This window comes from Panulirus ornatus, chromosome 44 (assembly GCF_036320965.1).
Source record: "Panulirus ornatus isolate Po-2019 chromosome 44, ASM3632096v1, whole genome shotgun sequence".
NCBI lineage: Eukaryota > Metazoa > Arthropoda > Malacostraca > Decapoda > Palinuridae > Panulirus > Panulirus ornatus.
Window position 1 is genome coordinate 1,359,528 of NC_092267.1, and position 18,049 is coordinate 1,377,576.

General features: G+C 40.8%; 2 long non-coding RNA genes across 3 annotated transcripts; both read left to right on the forward strand.

Annotated features, from left to right (window-relative positions):
• Window positions 1–3,863: 3,863 nt before the first annotated feature.
• LOC139762670 (uncharacterized) lies at window positions 3,864–12,742 on the forward strand. Of its 2 annotated transcripts, none has more exons than XR_011715753.1 (3): window positions 3,864–5,238; window positions 11,428–11,606; window positions 11,775–12,742. It is a non-coding gene; the product is annotated as an uncharacterized lncRNA (long non-coding RNA). The 2 variants fall into 2 exon arrangements; XR_011715752.1 differs by lacking the exon at window positions 3,864–5,238 and adding an exon at window positions 9,887–10,020.
• Window positions 12,743–15,612: 2,870 nt separating this feature from the next.
• Window positions 15,613–17,729, forward strand: LOC139762803 (uncharacterized). The gene is made up of 3 exons (XR_011715840.1): window positions 15,613–15,701; window positions 16,795–17,026; window positions 17,184–17,729. It is a non-coding gene; the product is annotated as an uncharacterized lncRNA (long non-coding RNA).
• Window positions 17,730–18,049: the final 320 nt, after the last annotated feature.

An 18,049-nucleotide genomic window follows, 5' to 3' on the forward strand; every position in this document is an offset into this window, starting at 1 on the left:
GTTACATAAAGGGTATGCAAATCATTTTACTGGATTGAGACAACGCTTCGCGTTCACCTCGATGTTCTGAACCGTGACTAGTGACTACGTTGTTGGGTCCTGCGGCTTCACTTGCTCAGTTATGGTGGCGAGTGGCAGTCGTGCGGTCTGGTAAGTGACGTGGTGGAGCCATCACTCGGATGAGTGAGACTAGTGAGGATTAGAAGGTTAGCATGAGTACCCACTTGCGCCTGCCAGCCTGGTCTTTAGCTCCCAAACGGCGAGTAGGTAGCTGCCAGCCAAGCTATGTCGCACTCAGCCAAGCTAGGTTGATCCTACTTAGCTGTCAACCAGGCTAGATAGCTCCCAGCCTGCTAGGTACATCCCAGCTAGCTTCGTGTTGTCTGCTACGAGGTGGTTGGTGTTTCTATAAACAAAAGGTTGTACTTGTAGCCAGGTTTAGGAGTCACATTTGTAATGGTTGTAACGAGTTGTTGAATGGTTGATGAACAGTATTTATTTAGGTGTACTGGGAAGAGTTGACGTTTCTTATTGTAGTTACCACAGATATAACATATAGAAAACGTATGACGACACTAGACAGAATTTAGTGGATATCGTTTGTTCAATTGACAGATGATTGGTCGTCCTGGATTGTGTGACCAGCCATACAGGTTATTACAATTATACAGTTGTTTGGGTAAATACCAGTTTAGCTCATCGTCGAAATGGCTAATTTTGTTTTAGGTTTGCAATTAACATACAGTAACAGACTAGTGGGTTGCTTTTGATGCTCCTTGTACTAGTGAAAGAAAATGGAAACAAAATTAACATTGTTAGACAAACACTATCATTGAGTTTTATCCTGCAATTAGCAACCAAATATTTTTTTCTTTTTTTTTTTTTTGCTTTGTCGCTGTCTCCCGCGTTTGCGAGGTAACGCAAGGAAACAGACGAAAGAAATGGCCCAACCCACCCCCATACACATGCCCTGATTCAATCCACTGACAGCACGTCAACCCCGGTATACCACATCGCTCCAATTCACTCTATTCTTTGCCTTCCTTTCATCCTCCTGCATGTCCAGGCCCCGATCGCACAAAATCTTTTTCACTCCATCTTTCCACCTCCAATTTGGTCTCCCTCTTCTCCTCGTTCCCTCCACCTCCGACACATATATCCTCTTGGTCAATCTTTCCTCACTCATTCTCTCCATGTGACCAAACCATTTCAAAACACCCTCTTCTGCTCTCTCAACCACGCTCTTTTTATTTCCACACATCTCTCTTACCCTTACGTTACTTACTCGATCAAACCACCTCACACCACACATTGTCCTCAAACATCTCATTTCCAGCACATCCATCCTCCTGCGCACAACTCTATCCATAATCCACGCCTCGCAACCATACAACATTGTTGGAACCACTATTCCTTCAAACATATTCATTTTTGCTTTCCGAGATAATGTTCTCGACTTCCACACATTCTCCAAGGCTCCCAGAATTTTCGCCCCCTCCCCCAACCTATGATCCACTTCCGCTTCCATGGTTCCATCCGCTGACAGATCCACTCCCAGATATCTAAAACACTTCACTTCCTCCAGTTTTTCTCCATTCAAACTCACCTCCCAATTGAATTGACCCTCAACCCTACTGTACCTAATAACCTTGCTCTTATTCACATTTACTCTTAACTTTCTTCTTTCACACACTTTACCAAACTCAGTCACCAGCTTCTGCAGTTTCTCACATGAATCAGCCACCAGCGCTGTATCATCAGCGAACAACAACTGACTCACTTCCCAAGCTCTCTCATCCCCAACAGACTTCATACTTGCCCCTCTTTCCAAAACTCTTGCATTCACCTCCCTAACAACCCCATCCATAAACAAATTAAACAACCATGGAGACATCACACACCCCTGCCGCAAACCTACATTCACTGAGAACCAATCACTTTCCTCTCTTCCTACACGTACACATGCCTTACATCCTCGATAAAAACTTTTCACTGCTTCTAACAACTTGCCTCCCACACCATATATTCTTAATACCTTCCACAGAGCATCTCTATCAACTCTATCATATGCCTTCTCCAGATCCATAAATGCTACATACAAATCCATTTGCTTTTCTAAGTATTTCTCATACATTCTTCAAAGCAAACACCTGATCCACACATCCTCTACCACTTCTGAAACCACACTGCTCTTCCCCAATCTGATGCTCTGTACATGCCTTCACCCTCTCAATCAATACCCTCCCATATAATTTGCCAGGAATACTCAACAAACTTATACCTCTGTAATTTGAGCACTCACTCTTATCCCCTTTGCCTTTGTACAATGGCACTATGCACGCATTCTGCCAATCCTCAGGCACCTCACCATGAGTCATACATACATTAAATAACCTTACCAACCAGTCAACAATACAATCACCCCCTTTTTTAATAAATTCCACTGCAATACCATCCAAACCTGCTGCCTTACCAGCTTTCATCTTCCGCAAAGCTTTTACTACCTCTTCTCTGTTTACCAACTCATTTTCCCTAACCCTCGCACTTTGCACACCACCTCGAGCAAAACACCCTATATCTGCCACTCTATCATCAAACACATTCAACAAACCTTCAAAATACTCACTCCATCTCACATCACCACTACTTGTTATCACCTCCCCATTTGCGCCCTTCACTTGTTCCCATTTGCTCCCTTGTCTTACGCACTTTATTTACCTCCTTCCAGAACATCTTTTTATTCTCCCTAAAATTTAATGATACTCTCTCACCCCAACTCTCATTTGCCCTTTTTTTTCACCTCTTGCACCTTTCTCTTGACCTCCTGTCTCTTTCTTTTATACGTCTCCCACTCAATTTCATTTTTTCCCTGCAAAAATCGTCCAAATGCCTCTCTCTTCTCTTTCACTAATACTCTTACTTCTTCATCCCACCACTCACTACCCTTTCTAATCAACCCACCTCCCACTCTTCTCATGCCACAAGCATCTTTTGCGCAATCCATCACTGATTCAATAAATACATCCCATTCCTCCCCCACTCCCCTTACTTCTATTGTTCTCAACCAAATTTAAGTACATTATTTAAAATGGATTGTAAAGTGAGGAGGCATAATGTGCTCATGACTTAGAATCTTATTACCATCACGGAAACGTTGGTAAATATTAAATAAAGAATGCAGTAATTCAACTGAATATGATGTATGTTAAAAGATGAATGCCTTTATATGATATTTCCATTGATATAGAAAACTAACACACCAGTCCTTTACGGGGTTCTCGTCAAACTACGTAGTTGGCAGTCACTAACTGTCCACAGTCCAGTCAGCCTCAGTTGTCCGCTGGAGTCACAAGACACAGTCAGCCAACATGACAGTACTCGTCAGGCGTCTGGGAGCGGACCGCTGTCGCTTGTCAGGACGTGCCCTTCCTTCATACGTCTGGGGGTAAGTCTTACAGGGGGAAAACATCGGACAGGTCGAGGCGTGGACTAGCAACGTCAGTCAGAGAGGGAGCCACCCACTTGTGTCAGGAGGGCGGGGCGGTGTGTTTCTTCATTAGCGAGTAAAGGCCTGTCTACACGAGCGGGCCTGATCGGCGGGCTTGCCCGTTAACGAGCGTATTTGACAGGCAAACGATCAAATTGCCCGAAAGCCCGCCGAGCGAAATCACTGAGCTGGTGCTCGGTAGCTGGAGTTTCTACCCTGCCAGACGCAAGATAATGTCGTGAACCCACAGCGGGCCCTTCATCCCACGGCATAGTAGCACAGTGAACATTTAACGATGGCAGTCCAGGATAACTCTAGTGAGCCACCAACAATTTTTTGGTCCAAAGCACTTACTAGTACTTTGATCGACCTTTATCGTAAGAATCCATGTTTATGGAATGTGAAGCTGAAATGCTATAAGAACACAAAATCTTTTTCTTGACAATGCTAGGCACCATGGTTCTCGTACCGCACTCCACCCGCTACTGGCAACATCGTCGGGCAGGCCCGGCTGTTCATCACTTTGGTCGTGTGGACAACATTCACAGGCAAGCCCGCCAGAATTTGCCCGTTAATGGGCAAACCCGCCGATCAGGCCCGCCCGTGTAGACAGGCCTTTAAGGACCGACGAGTGGCGGTGGCTGACACCCTGCTGTCAGGGACTGAATCGCCGGCATCTGTTAGGCGTAGTCGTTCGTCTTGGAGTGTGCTGACGTCCTGTATCAGGAAGAAACGGGCTAACACGCTCCAGGATGAGGTGCTGACGCATGTCAGCTGGTGAGACGTCATTGGAAAAAGCGGCTTTGATGCTTCAGGGAGTATGTCGTTCTTGCTTAACAAGGAATGAATACCTTATGTGTGTCGTACATTAGGACGTATGTTTGTATACTTGTTAATAAGATGCCTTGATTAAGGCACTGTATAAAAAGTAAATCAATCAGGACAGTTGGCATACGTGACTTGGATATTTCCGTCGGCAGAGGTTTTTAGGAAATGCCACATTAAATGCAGAGTAAGTATATTGCTCATGTTTTAGTCTGGTTTGTTCATACCCTTTTGTTGATATTGTGTCCACTTATCATTGCACGTTAGGGAAGAACTATAAGAACATATGGGGTTATTGAAAACCATCGACGCAATTCCATTTTCTGTGGTTGGTGTGGTAATGATCCTATAGGTTGGTAGTCCTGGCTACGGACGTCCTCTATGTTCTATCTATAATCGTGATAGAAATGTCGTATTTCCATCAAGGACAAAGTATGTTCTTAAGATCACATTTCTCTCAGTCGTGGTTTACCACAGAAAGACAAAAGAGTAAAACATTTAGATATTGACTGACGTCAGAAGATTCGGAATATTTCATGAACACGGACGATTCTGAATCCGAATCATTACACTGGCTATGACTTGGCCTGACTCGCGTTCAAAATATATACTTTATAACAAAAGTAATTTTCCCACATAGATTTCTAGTAACATACGCATGTAGCCCAAGTATATAGTCAAAAATGAACGTTACAAAACGATAGGACATACAAGTCATTTCGATGGATTGAGACATCGCCGTGCTATACAATGAAGCCCCGCTTCTGCTTCGAGATGGCGGAGGAGCGTCATCATTTCGGATCCAAAGATTACTATGTTTCTGGTTCATGCCTTCATTTCCTGGGTTGTTGTGGTGAGTGACAGTATCGCGTTAAGGGTTTCGGGTAGTGTAGTGGTGGAGGAGGCTTCAGGAGACTAGAGAAGAGGTAAGGTACTGGTCACTGAGATACTCGGGGTAAATCTCGATTTGCTGACACCAAGTCTTGTGGTGGTGGAGGTGAGGATATGTGACCACAGGTGTCAGGTCGCCGGCTCGGTACCTACCTGCTGGCTTTGTGCTCCCGGCCCGGAGTTGATTGATGTTTACATAAACAAAGGTAATTTTTAGCCATATATGACTAACATTTGGTGATTAATATAATTCAATGTAGAGTGAGTGTTGACCTATATACTTTGGTGTATCTAATGTAATTACCGCAGCCACAAACATATAAACATATAAACTCGGTAGACAGACTCTTCAAAGTATATTACTATTCACTCAGGTGACAGCTTATAATTGTATATCCTTGAACGTGTAACCAGTCATACACGTTATCATACCTAATATTGTTTTGGTAAATATTTTACCTCATTTGACTGACATTTTTTTGTTTTAGATTTTCAATATACAAACTAACAGACCACCGGGTCCTTGTGAAGCTTCAAGTTGCTACAGAAAGAAATTATAAACTGTGGTAAGAGCTCGCCCCACTGCCCAACCTCCACTATACGTGACCACTTCATCCGTTCTTACACCAGCAGACCATAATAATAATGGTACATTTCCATTACAATCATTTGCTTCTAGGGATGTTGGGTAACATTTCATAGGCTACGTTCGGCTTGGCGGGGAGCTACTGCACTGGGTCACGGTGAGGTAGAATAGGCGGTTGAGTGGTGGCTATTATTCTAGATCATGGTGAGGTAGGGAAGGTTCGGTCAGCCGCAAAGTCGTGGCTACCATAGTGGGTCACGGTGAGGTGGCCCAGAAATGGCCGGTGAGTGGCAGCACTGATGAAGGATGCATAGAAAATGCGATACCTCCATCGCAGCCAAATCCAAGTCTCTGTTCGCGGGTAACTATATATGGGTATGGCTAAGTTTGGATAACAATGAAGTACGCAGTATATCTGGAAATATAATCATTGGTGTAACCACGTTTTCATATCAAAGATATGTAGATTATGTAAAAGTTTTGAAATTAGGCTTATAATTGAAATTTTCAATTTAGGCAAGTGTCCATTCCTTGTGAACATAGTTGTGTTTTACTGTTGGCATAGACAACATGAGCGGCAGAGCCAGCCCTCTCCAGCGATCGTGATGGGCATAAGACGTCTCCCCGTTGAGCGGCAGGCGAATTTTGCACGACACAGGAGCAGACCACACAACTCCCGCGAGGAATGAACGCCTGAGGGACCAGCACACATTCGAGAGAAACTTAGATTCTGATCTGAAGCAGTGTTCACGGAGGACATGTTTATCCAACTTTTATGGTAAGGTTCACTGCTGGAGGAGGAACTGTGCCAGGTAAGAAGTTAATGATCTTGCTGTTCAAAGTCTTAGAACGGCTTAGTTATGGTGATGAGAAATTAATGTGCATACCTAAATGTGAATGATATACTGTTTATTTTTTTTTTTTTTTTTTTTTTTTTTTATACTTTGTCGCTGTCTCCCGCGTTTGCGAGGTAGCGCAAGGAAACAGACGAAAGAAATGGCCCCCCCCCCCATACACATGTACATACACACGTCCACACACGCAAATATACATACCTACACAGCTTTCCATGGTTTACCCCAGACGCTTCACATGCCTTGATTCAATCCACTGACAGCACGTCAAACCCTGTATACCACATCGCTCCAATTCACTCTATTCCTTGCCCTCCTTTCACCCTCCTGCATGTTCAGGCCCCGATCACACAAAATCTTTTTCACTCCATCTTTCCACCTCCATTTGTCTCCTCTCTTTGTTACCTCCAACTATATCCTGGTCAAATCTTCATAAACATTACTCAGTGCCCAAACCACTCTTCAAACACTATTTCTTCTCAACCACGCTCTGTTATTATATCCCTTACCGTTAACCATCTTACACGTATCAACCACATCATTTGTAAATTTTCCTCATTACTATTTTTCAGTTTCATCCTTTGCACAACCAACCATACCACCGGTCACTTGAACAATCATTGTTGGAACCAAACAATTATAAACTTTACACTGCCCTCTGCCCAGACCTCACTTACGTCCACATTCTCCAGGTCTCACAATCGCCCCCATCACATATGGATTTTCCATTCCAGCATTCTGGTTCTGCATGCTGGTAACCATTCCAATTAACGTTCAGGCTTTCGCTAGATTTCCATCAACACTCCCAAAGGGCGTGACGTGCATCATTCTAGATACCTAATAGGACGTGGAAGTTCGTCATCCGCAAAGTCTGCTTCATGTGTTCCACGTGATGCCAAAATGCCGTGAAGGCTGCATGAGAGGATGCTAGAAAATCAGCCTCCATCGCAGCCAAACCCAATCCGAACAGGAACTACTATTGCAAGCTCTATCCAACACATGAATACGCCTACTTCCAGGAAATCATTGCATTTGACTCGTACCAACAACCTTCTCATAAAAATTAATAGACAATGTAGAAATTAGACAACCTGCAGAATCTTACATTTCAGACCAATTCCCTTTCCTTAACGATACATTGCTTTACATTTCGATAAAAATTTTCACGAGTTCAACACCTCTCCACGACATAATGGGCATAACGTCTCCACGTTATACACTACAATTTTGCACACAAGGACAAACACATACAATCCATGCATTTAAAAGCTATGGCCACAACATTTCAAGCAAACTAGATCTACTACACTTACACGGAAGACATGCTTCCAATTTAATGGTAAGGTTCCTTCATGCGTGAACCTGCTGCCAAGGTAAATACTCCATTGTTACCAAATCTCAGAAAGCTTAATCTTGTAATTAGATTTCATGTAATACCAAAATGTATTTATACCGTAACCATACACAAAATTTAATTTTGCCAACCGTTCAAAAACATAAAGTCATACAGCCAAAGAGCAGGAGGACTTGCAGTACTTTACCTAGAGCTTTACAGAAGTACTTACTGACTGGATTAAGATATTACATTAGGGCCTGCGTATTTTCAACATTGCAGAAGCTCATGCAGAAGACAGTTGCAGTAACTATGGGGATTTTCTCTCCCGCCCTGCAGTAGGTTTACCTCTCCTGCCGCCACATTACTATTCGCATTGCCACACGTCCCTAACTATATTGCTTCAACCTGGGTCCAGAAAAGAAATTTTATACTATATCCAAATGAAACTTAATATATATAACCATTTGGAACAAGTGAAAATGACAACGCACAATACTGACCATAACTAACCAGCAATCCTCGGTGACTCTGCAGGCTGAACGTTTATTAAATACTTCTTAAAAATTGATTTTCATTTGTCTTTTATAGATTATTATGATTAATAAACATATGTCAATAATCAGAGGACACTGTATACTTACACGATATCTAAAGGAAAACGTATGTATATGATTGATTCCCGCTGGTATGGAGGCCCTGTCATGCCCTGTTATTTGACGGCCACAAACTTTTGTGTCTCTTTCCAGCTGTATGGAATGAAATATATGGAAGGTTAATTGTTTCATTATATCTACTTTTATGTTGTATTAAACTACCCTCCTTCCAACACATGGCAACGGAGCAGTGTGATACGAACGAAGAGTTGTCAGTGAAGACAAGGAAATTGATTTGTGTATCGGCCAACTTTACTGCTGACGAATGATGGTGTATCAATATCCTGCTTACGAGAAAGACAAATCCATAGTGATAGGCGTATCCATGCGAACATCATAATACAATGTGGATATCGTGTGGCATAATTCTAACCTATTTCCATAATATCAGCAGTGTTCAATTTCCTTGCTACTCCGATACTTAACCATACTACAGCAGCACTTGGTTCGGTGGTTTGCATTAAACATTTGCAGCCTTCTCCTACCTCCAACTTTATAGGAATTACACCCTCTCTAACACAAGTGTCTGAGGTACATTTTAAGATGAATGAGAACGTCACTAGTCGACCATCGTAGTTGATGGTATACAGATGAGTAAGATAAGATCTTTCATCCACAGAGGATAATGACACTATGTATAGTTGTACACATGCCTTTTCTGCCTGGGACACTATAAAAAAAGTAAATTAATCAAGACAGTTGTCATTCGTGGCTTGGAAACTTCCGTCGACAGAAGTAGTTTTAGCAAATACCATGTGAAATGCAGGACGAGTATATTGTTCATGTTTTAGTCTGGTCAGTTCACACACTTCTGTTGATTGTGTCCACTTATTATTACACGTTAGGGAAGTACTATAAGACCATATGGGGTTATTAAAAACCATCGACGCAATTTCATTTTCTATGTGTTCTTAAGATCGCGTTTTGTCTTAGTCGGGGTTTACCTACAAAGAAAAACAAGTAAAACATTGTTTACGAATTGACGTCTGAAGAGTCGGAATACATTATAAACGTGGACGATGTCTGAATCCGAGTTGTTACATTGGCTGTGACTTGTACGGACTCACGTTCAAAATATAACAAGAAACTTTCCTGCTTAAATTTTTAGGAACATATGCATATAGCACAAGTAAGTGTATAGTCAAAAACGAATGCTACAAAACGATATTAGACCATGGAAGTCACTTGAGTGGACTGCGACAACCCCTTGCGATACAATGAAGCCCCTTCTGCTTCCAGGTGGCGGAAAGACCCGTTCATTCCGTAACCGAAGATTACTATGTTTCTGGTTCATACCTTCATTTCCTGGGTTATGGTGAGTGACAGTATTGCGTTGAGGGTTTCGGGAAGTGTAGTGGTGGAGGAGGCTTCAGGAGACTAGAGAAGAGGTAAGTTACTGGTCACTGAGACACTCGGGTTAAAACTCAATTTGCTGACACCAAGTCTTGTGGTGATGGAAAGGTTAGGATATGTGACCACACGTCGCCGGCTCGGTAGCTGCCGCCTGGCTTGGTGCTCCCGGCTCAGAGTTGATTGATGTTTATGTAAACAAATGTCTTATATCTAGCCAGATATTAGTAACATTTGGAGATTAATGGTTGTAACCAATGTAGGGTGGTGAACTATACTTAGGTGTACTTAATGTAATTACCACGGCTAGAAAATGTACAGAACATATGAACTCTGTAGACAGAACTTCAAAGTATGTTACTATTCACTAAGATGACAGTTTATGATTGCTCATCCTTAAACGTATAACCCGCCATACGTTATTAAAGTTATTGTGATTTTGGTGAATTGATAATTTACTACATTTGAATGACGTATTTTTTTTAATTGATTTGCAATATACAAGCAGTAACAGACCACCGGGTCCTTGTGAAGCTTCATGTTGCCAGTGAAATAAATTAGAAACTGTGGTAAGAGCTCGCCCCTCTGTTCATCTAACCTTAAACATGGCCACTTCATCCGTTCTCACACCAGCAGACCACAATAATAATGGCATATTTCCATTATAATTATCTACTTCTGGGAAGGTTAGGTAAGATTTCATAGGCTACGTTCGGCTTGGCGGGGAGCTACTGCATTGGTCACGGTGAGGTAGAATAGGCGGTTGAGTGGTGGCCATTATTCTAGATCATGGTGAGGTAGGGTAGGTTCGGTCAGCCGCAAAGCCGTGGTTACTATACTGGGTCACGGTAAGGTGGCCCAGAAATGGCCGATGAGTCGTGGCCACTGTACTCATTTATGGTGAGGTAGGCTAGGGTCAGCTGGCAGGGGAACGGTAGCTCGTCTACTGGATCGCGGTGAGGTAGGCCAGGGTGAATTGGAGAGACGAGAGGTTGGTGCTCAGAGGTCGCACGATCAATCTCCTTGATAATGTGTTCTCCATACGACACATCGCACATGAAGTTGTCCTGTCCTCAAACACCATGAAGTGGAATAGATGTTTGGAGAGCGGTAAACGTAACGACTTACTGTAAGTTATGATTGTGTGAAAAGGAGTGGGACATGACAGCAATGATGAAGGATGCATAAAGAATGAAATACCTGCGTCAGAGTATATCAGCAAACAAATCCAACGTCCCTGTTCGCGGGTATGTCTAAGTTTTGATAAGTACGCATGTATCTGGAAATATCATTATTGTAACCACATTTTCATACTAAAGATATGCAGATTATGTAGAAGCTATGGAATTTGGCTTATTCCTATCTAAACTTGATAATTGAAATTTTCAATTTAGGCAACCGAGTGTCCATTCCATGTAAATATGGTTGTGTTTTATTGTTGGCAGAAAGAACATAAGCGGCAGAGGCGAACACACCACAGAACTCCAGCGAGGAATGAACGCCTGAGGGAACACCACACATTCCGAGAGAAAATAGGATTCTGATCTGAAGCAGTGTTCACGGATGAGTGTTTATACAACTCTCATGGCAAGGTTCACTGTTGGAGGAGGAACTGTACCAGGTAGTAAGTTAATTATTTGATGCTGCTCAAAGACTTAGAACGTCTTAGTTATGGTAATAAGACATTCATGCTGATACCCAAATGTTAATGATATACTGTTTATGCACCATAAACGATATATCACCTGCCGAACCACTACAATAAACGTTAAAATCGTACAATGTTCTACAGGCACAAATGACCGAGCCAACCAGTCACTCTACCTGCTGCATCTAGAGGAAAGTGACATTACATGGCCTGGGTGACGTTTTCAACATAGGAGGTCGCTTTACTGCAACGACTGTTGCAGTAACTGCTGGAGGAACGTTTCTTACCGTCTCTGCGGGCTAGGGGTTTACCTCTCCCTGCTGGGCCCATCATTACTATTAGCGACGTGTTGGTCAACACTGGTCCCTAAGAACGTGACATTCTATAGCTCCTGGACTAGGCCACAAATGAACAACCTTAATTGTCAATGAACATGTTTGGGCAGAAATGGTGTACATCTGGCAACCAGGAGACGAGATGACTAGTCATCAACTACTGAACCACGTCCACACCCTTCGGGGTTAATCTGCAGGCTGGACGTTGTATTAAATAGTACCTAAACATTTTCATTTGTCGTTATAAATTGATAAGTTTATTATTGTTTGATAAGCATTAGTGTCAATAATAAGCAGAGAATCATGTATACTTACACTATACGTGGAGGAAAATATACATGTTTATGATTTATTCACGCTGGTGTGGACTATCGTTCATGCCCACTTCAGTTAAATGGCAGCCACCAAATTTTTTGTCTTTCCAGTAATATGAAATAATTAACGGATGAAAACGATTAAAATATATGAACGGTTGTTCATTGTATCAATTTTTTTATGCTGTATTAAACGACGAACCTCCCACCAACACATGGCACGGTGCAGTGTCATACGAACGAAGAGTCGTCAGTAAAGAAAAGAAAATTAATAGTTTGAGGAGCATCGGCCAACTTTACTTATGACGAATGATTGAGTGTAGCAATATCCTGCTTACGAGGACAAATCCATAGTAATAGGAGTATCCATGCGAACATCATAATATAATGTGGATATCGTGTGCCATAATCATAACCTATTTCCATAATATCAAATGTGTTCAGTTGCCTTGCTGCTCAGATACTTAACCATACTACAGCAGCACTTGATTCAGTGGTTTGTAGCCTTCTCCTACCTTCAGCTATGTAGCTATTACAGCCTCTCTAACTGAAATGTCTGAGATACATTTTGATTGTTAGGATGAATGAGGATGAATGTCACTAGTCGACCATCGTTGAAGTTGATGGTTTAGAGATGAGTAAGATCTTTCATCCACAGAGGATAATGCCACTATGTATATTTGTATACATATACCACAAATATCTGTAGATAAACAATATGTTCCACAAGCTTTTAGCATAAAATTGCGTTTATACATAAAAGAAAGTATGGTTAACTTGGTAGAATTACTGTACCAAAACAGCAAAAATAAGTTCTATGAAGGAATTGGAAGCAAATATTTCGGTACGATATAGAAACAGAGGCAATAAAAGGAATACTTTGCGTCATTGATTAGGAAATTTTGCAAAAAGACAAACGTAAGTACAAAGATACTTGTATGTTCCCAACAATACGAAACAAATTTTCATGAGAATGAGCATATCATATAACACCGAGAAGAAATACAGAATCTTGAACATTTAGAGACAAAATATAATATAGAAAAAGTATAAATATGACAATAGTACATCGCTTATTGTATATACAATATGTATTTCTCAAGAAAATTACAATACGTTTTCAACAATTCAAAATCGTAAGTTTTGTTTACAAGCAATGGCATGCGGGTCTTATTTGAGTTGTTTCAATATCAATTTTGGTCCCGTTTCAGATGTATTTGGAAATCATATAATTTATTCACTGAACTGTCAGGCAGACAGTATAAGATTAATCTATGTTTACTTCATTTTGTGCTTTAAACTATCAATTACGTATGTTCCCTTGTTTCATCGTTGACTGCTTGTTTGTACGTTGTTCGTCCCACACAAGTCCCATAGGAGGAGAAATCGGTGAAAAATAACTCGCGAGGCGGAACAACACATGGGAGGGTATCAAACAGCTCGAGTCTCGTGGTGTACCGAGTTTATTTACTTCGCTGAGCAAACATGATCTCTTCCAGCCAGTAAACAAATTGGGATCTTATGCATTCAATAAGGCATCTTACAGACTGACAATGGGATCTTATACATTCAATAAGGCATCTTACAGACTGACGTGTCCACAATGGATTAAATGAGTCATTCCATTATTTTCGCAGTCAACTTTCATACGTCTGGCGCCAACAGTCCATATGCTTAGGGATGGGATCAGGATAAACATAATTGCCAGTCAGGCAAGCGATAACTACATGCGCAGTGACATTGCGCAGGGCAATATGGTCATATCTGTTCCGACCACAGTGTCGTACCAGCTACTGAAGATAATCAATATAATTTAATTTTCATATACAACACTTCTTATCATTTCAAACGGTGCCAAAATTGACATTAAAACAACTCAAGAATCACATGACATTGTTTGCATAGAATAACTTACGGTTTTAAATTGTCGTAAACGGATGAAATTTTTTTCCTATGAAAATACATATTGTACTAAAGTATTTAGTCGTATTCAAATATTCTATAAAATTTTATTGTATCTCTAAAATGTTCGATTCTGCATTTCTTTTCGATGTTATGTAATAACCTCATTCTAATGAAAATTTATTTGCCTCATGTTAGTAACGTAAAAGTCTTTATACTTACTTTTGTATTATGCAACATTTCATAAACATTGGCATAACCACAGTTTCGTTCTGAAATATTTGCTTCCAATTCCTTATAACTTTTCCTTTTTTGGTACATATCTATCTATGGTCGACTAACAATCAATGTACCTCGGACATTTTTTCATCGAGAAAGGGTGTAAAGATGAAGGTAGGAGAAGGCTGCAAACCATGGAAACAAGTGCTGCTGTAGTATGGACAAGTATCTGACCAGCAAGGCAACTGAACACTGCTGATATAGAAACGGGTACAAATTACGCCACACGATATCCACATTATGTTATGTTCGATTGGATACTCCTATCACTATGGATTTGTCCTCGTACCTCTATCATTCCTTAGTAATCAAGTTGGCCGATACTCAAATTATTAGTTTCCTTCTTACTGACTCTTCGTTAGTATTACTCATGTGTTGGTGATAGGTTAGTCGTTTAACAAAGCATAAAAACAATAGATATATTGAAAAAATTAACCGTTCATATATTCTATTTCAATTGTTGCTTTTCATACAGCTGGAAAGAAACAGAACACTTGTTTGCCGCCATTTAACACAACTGGGCATAGAAATACATTAAACCGTGAATAATTCAAATCCATACATTTTCCTTTACATGTCGTATAAGTATACATCGTCCACTGCAAAATGTTGACACTGCTGTTTCTTAAGCAATAATAAACAATCAATATCCATGAAGTGTGTGCACGTAGTTCAGTGGTTGGCTAGTCGTCTCGTCTCTCAGTTGTCCAAACATGTTCAATGACAATTCGGTCTGTTCCTTTAGACATAAAACAGTGTGGACATTCTTTCAATGTAAATAGAATGCTTATAAAATCTCGATTGACTCTCTAAATATTGCTACTGCCGGTTTCCATTTTCATGTAGATAAATACTTTTGCATTTCCGGTTATTGAGCTTTCAAAAAATTATTTTAAGATAAAAACAGCATTTATATCACACAAAGTACAACAAAGGCTTTATTCTCTTTAATAATTATGATAGATTTCAATATCTTACAATTACCATTGATTTCCCGTTTTCTTTGGTAGGTTTATTTTTCCCGTTTTCCAATAGTTGATAATCACTTTCAGATGGCATTACTGGAATCATCACAAAATTAGTATACCTGTCTTTGAATTGCGCTTCTTTTTATTTATTTCTCTCTGACCATGGCCCCCATTTGTAGTCTTTCATGTATCGCCTCACAGGACAGATGTGTTCCTACGCTCTGTATTTCATGACTGTGTTGCCTGATGTCGTAGTGTCTACTCGTCTTTTCGGTAAGTCAGACTTTGTTTAGCATTATGGCAATGTTTGTGTGCATTTTCCTTAAGTTGGCTTCTTTGAGGTCTTTTTCCGCTTATCAATACGTATGAAGGATTATACAACTCATACCTAGATCATTTTGGTTTCGTTTAGAATGCCATGAATAAAATTTTTTCAGCCTTTGTCTTCTATATTCACATATCTAAACTTGGTGTAGTATGTTTACTAGTGTTAAATATGTGAACTACTGCTACTGGTAGCCTTGTACGTTCGTTTCGGTTTTTTTTTTTTGTTTTTTTTTTTTTGTAACTATAGGGGTGTTTTTCTTTCGGTGAAATGTTTACAAAAGTGTTTTTTAAACTTAATGCAGTACTTTGCTATTTCTCCGTATGCTTAGGGATGGGATCAGGATAAACATGCCACTAAGGCAAGTGACATTGCGCTGGGTAATATGCGGTCATATATGTTCCGACCACAGCGTCGTACCAGCTACTGACCTGTACGGAGCTGTTGCCGTTCTTTTAGAGCTAGATTGTAGCTATTCCTCCCTGCGTTGTTGCTACCCATGCTTCAGTGAGGAGGTTTCAGGAGACTAGAGAAGAGGTATGGTGCAGGTCACTGATCCACTCTGGGTAAAACTCAATTTGCTGACACAAGTCTTGTCGTGATGAAAAGGTTAGGATGACCTCACGGCGCTGGCTCGGTAGCTGCCAGCTGGCTATCTGTTTCTCATGTTGTCAGTGTCCCCTATACGAAGCCACTTCTTCCGTTTTCACACATCGCACATGAAGTTCTCCTGTCCTCAAACACCATGAAGTGGAATAGAATGTGTAGTGAGCGGTAACCTTAACGACTTAATGAGTTGTGAAAAGGAGTGGGACATGGCAGCAATGATGGAAGTATAGAAAAACTATACATGGGTGAGGATGTTTTGATAAAGTACGCAACATATCTCGAAATATAATCATCATTGTAAAACATTTTCATATAGATATGTAGATTATTCATGTTATGAAATAAGGTTTATAGACATATAAACTTGATAATTAAAATATAAAATTTTCAATTTAGGTAACCTTGTGAACATGCTTGTTTTATTGTTGGCAGAGAGAACATGAGCGGCAGAGGCAAACCCCCTCCAGCGAACGTGATGGGCATAAGACGTCTCCCCGTTGAGCGGCAGGCGAATTTTGCACGACAAAGGAGCACACCAGAGAACTCCAGCGAGGAATGAACGTCTGAGGGACCAGCACACATTCCCAGCGAAACTTAGATTCTAGTCTGAAGCAGTGTTCACGGAGGACATGTTTATCCAACTCTGGAGGAGGAACTGCGCCTGGTAGGGAGTTAATGATTTGTCTTACCTAGAAAGTCTTCTAATGATAATAAGAAATTCATGCGGATAGCCTAATTTTAATGATATACTGTTTATACACCACAAATGATATAACACCTGCCGAACCACTAAAACGTTAAAATCGTACAATTTTCCATAGGCACAAATGACCGCCAACATGAGCGAGGGGGCCCGTTAATGTCACAGTACCTGCTGCATCTAGAGGAAAGTGACATTACATGGCTTGGGTGACGTTTCAACATGGGAGGTCGCTTTACTGCAACGACTGTAGCAGTAACTGCTGGAGGATCGTTTCTTGCCGTCTCTGCTGGCGAAGGGTCTACCACAAGTACCCCGTCCACACTGCTCTTGTTGTTCAACAATGGACCTTAGGAACAAGACGCCTTACAGCTCCTGGAGAACGCCACGAAAAAAACAGACCTAATTGTCACTAAACATGTTTGGGCAGAAATGGTGTACACCTGGAAACCGGGAGACGAGATGACTAGACATCAACTACTGAACCACGTCCACACCATTCCGGGATACTCTACACGTTGGACGTTATATTAAATGGTTCCTAAAAAATTTCATTTTGTCCTTATAAATTGATGTTTATTATTGCTTAAGCATTAGTGTCAATAATATGCAGAGGACAGTGTATAATTATACGATACGTAAAGGAAAATATATTTATTCACACTGATATGGAGGGTTTTCCATGACCAGTTGTCAGTTAAAATTCGGTCACCAACTATTTTTGTTTATCTTTCCAGCTGTATTGAATGATAAACGATTAGTAGCGGTTGTTTCATTATATCTATTGTGTTTATGGCAACGGAGCAGTGTGATACGAAGGAAGAATCGTCAGTAAACAAAGAAATTGATAATCTGAGTATCGGCCAACTTAACTACTGACGTATGATGGAGTGTATCAAAATCGTGCTTATGACAAATCTATAGTGATAGGAGTAATCATGCGAACATCATATGATATGGATATCTTGTAGCATAATTGTTCAGTTG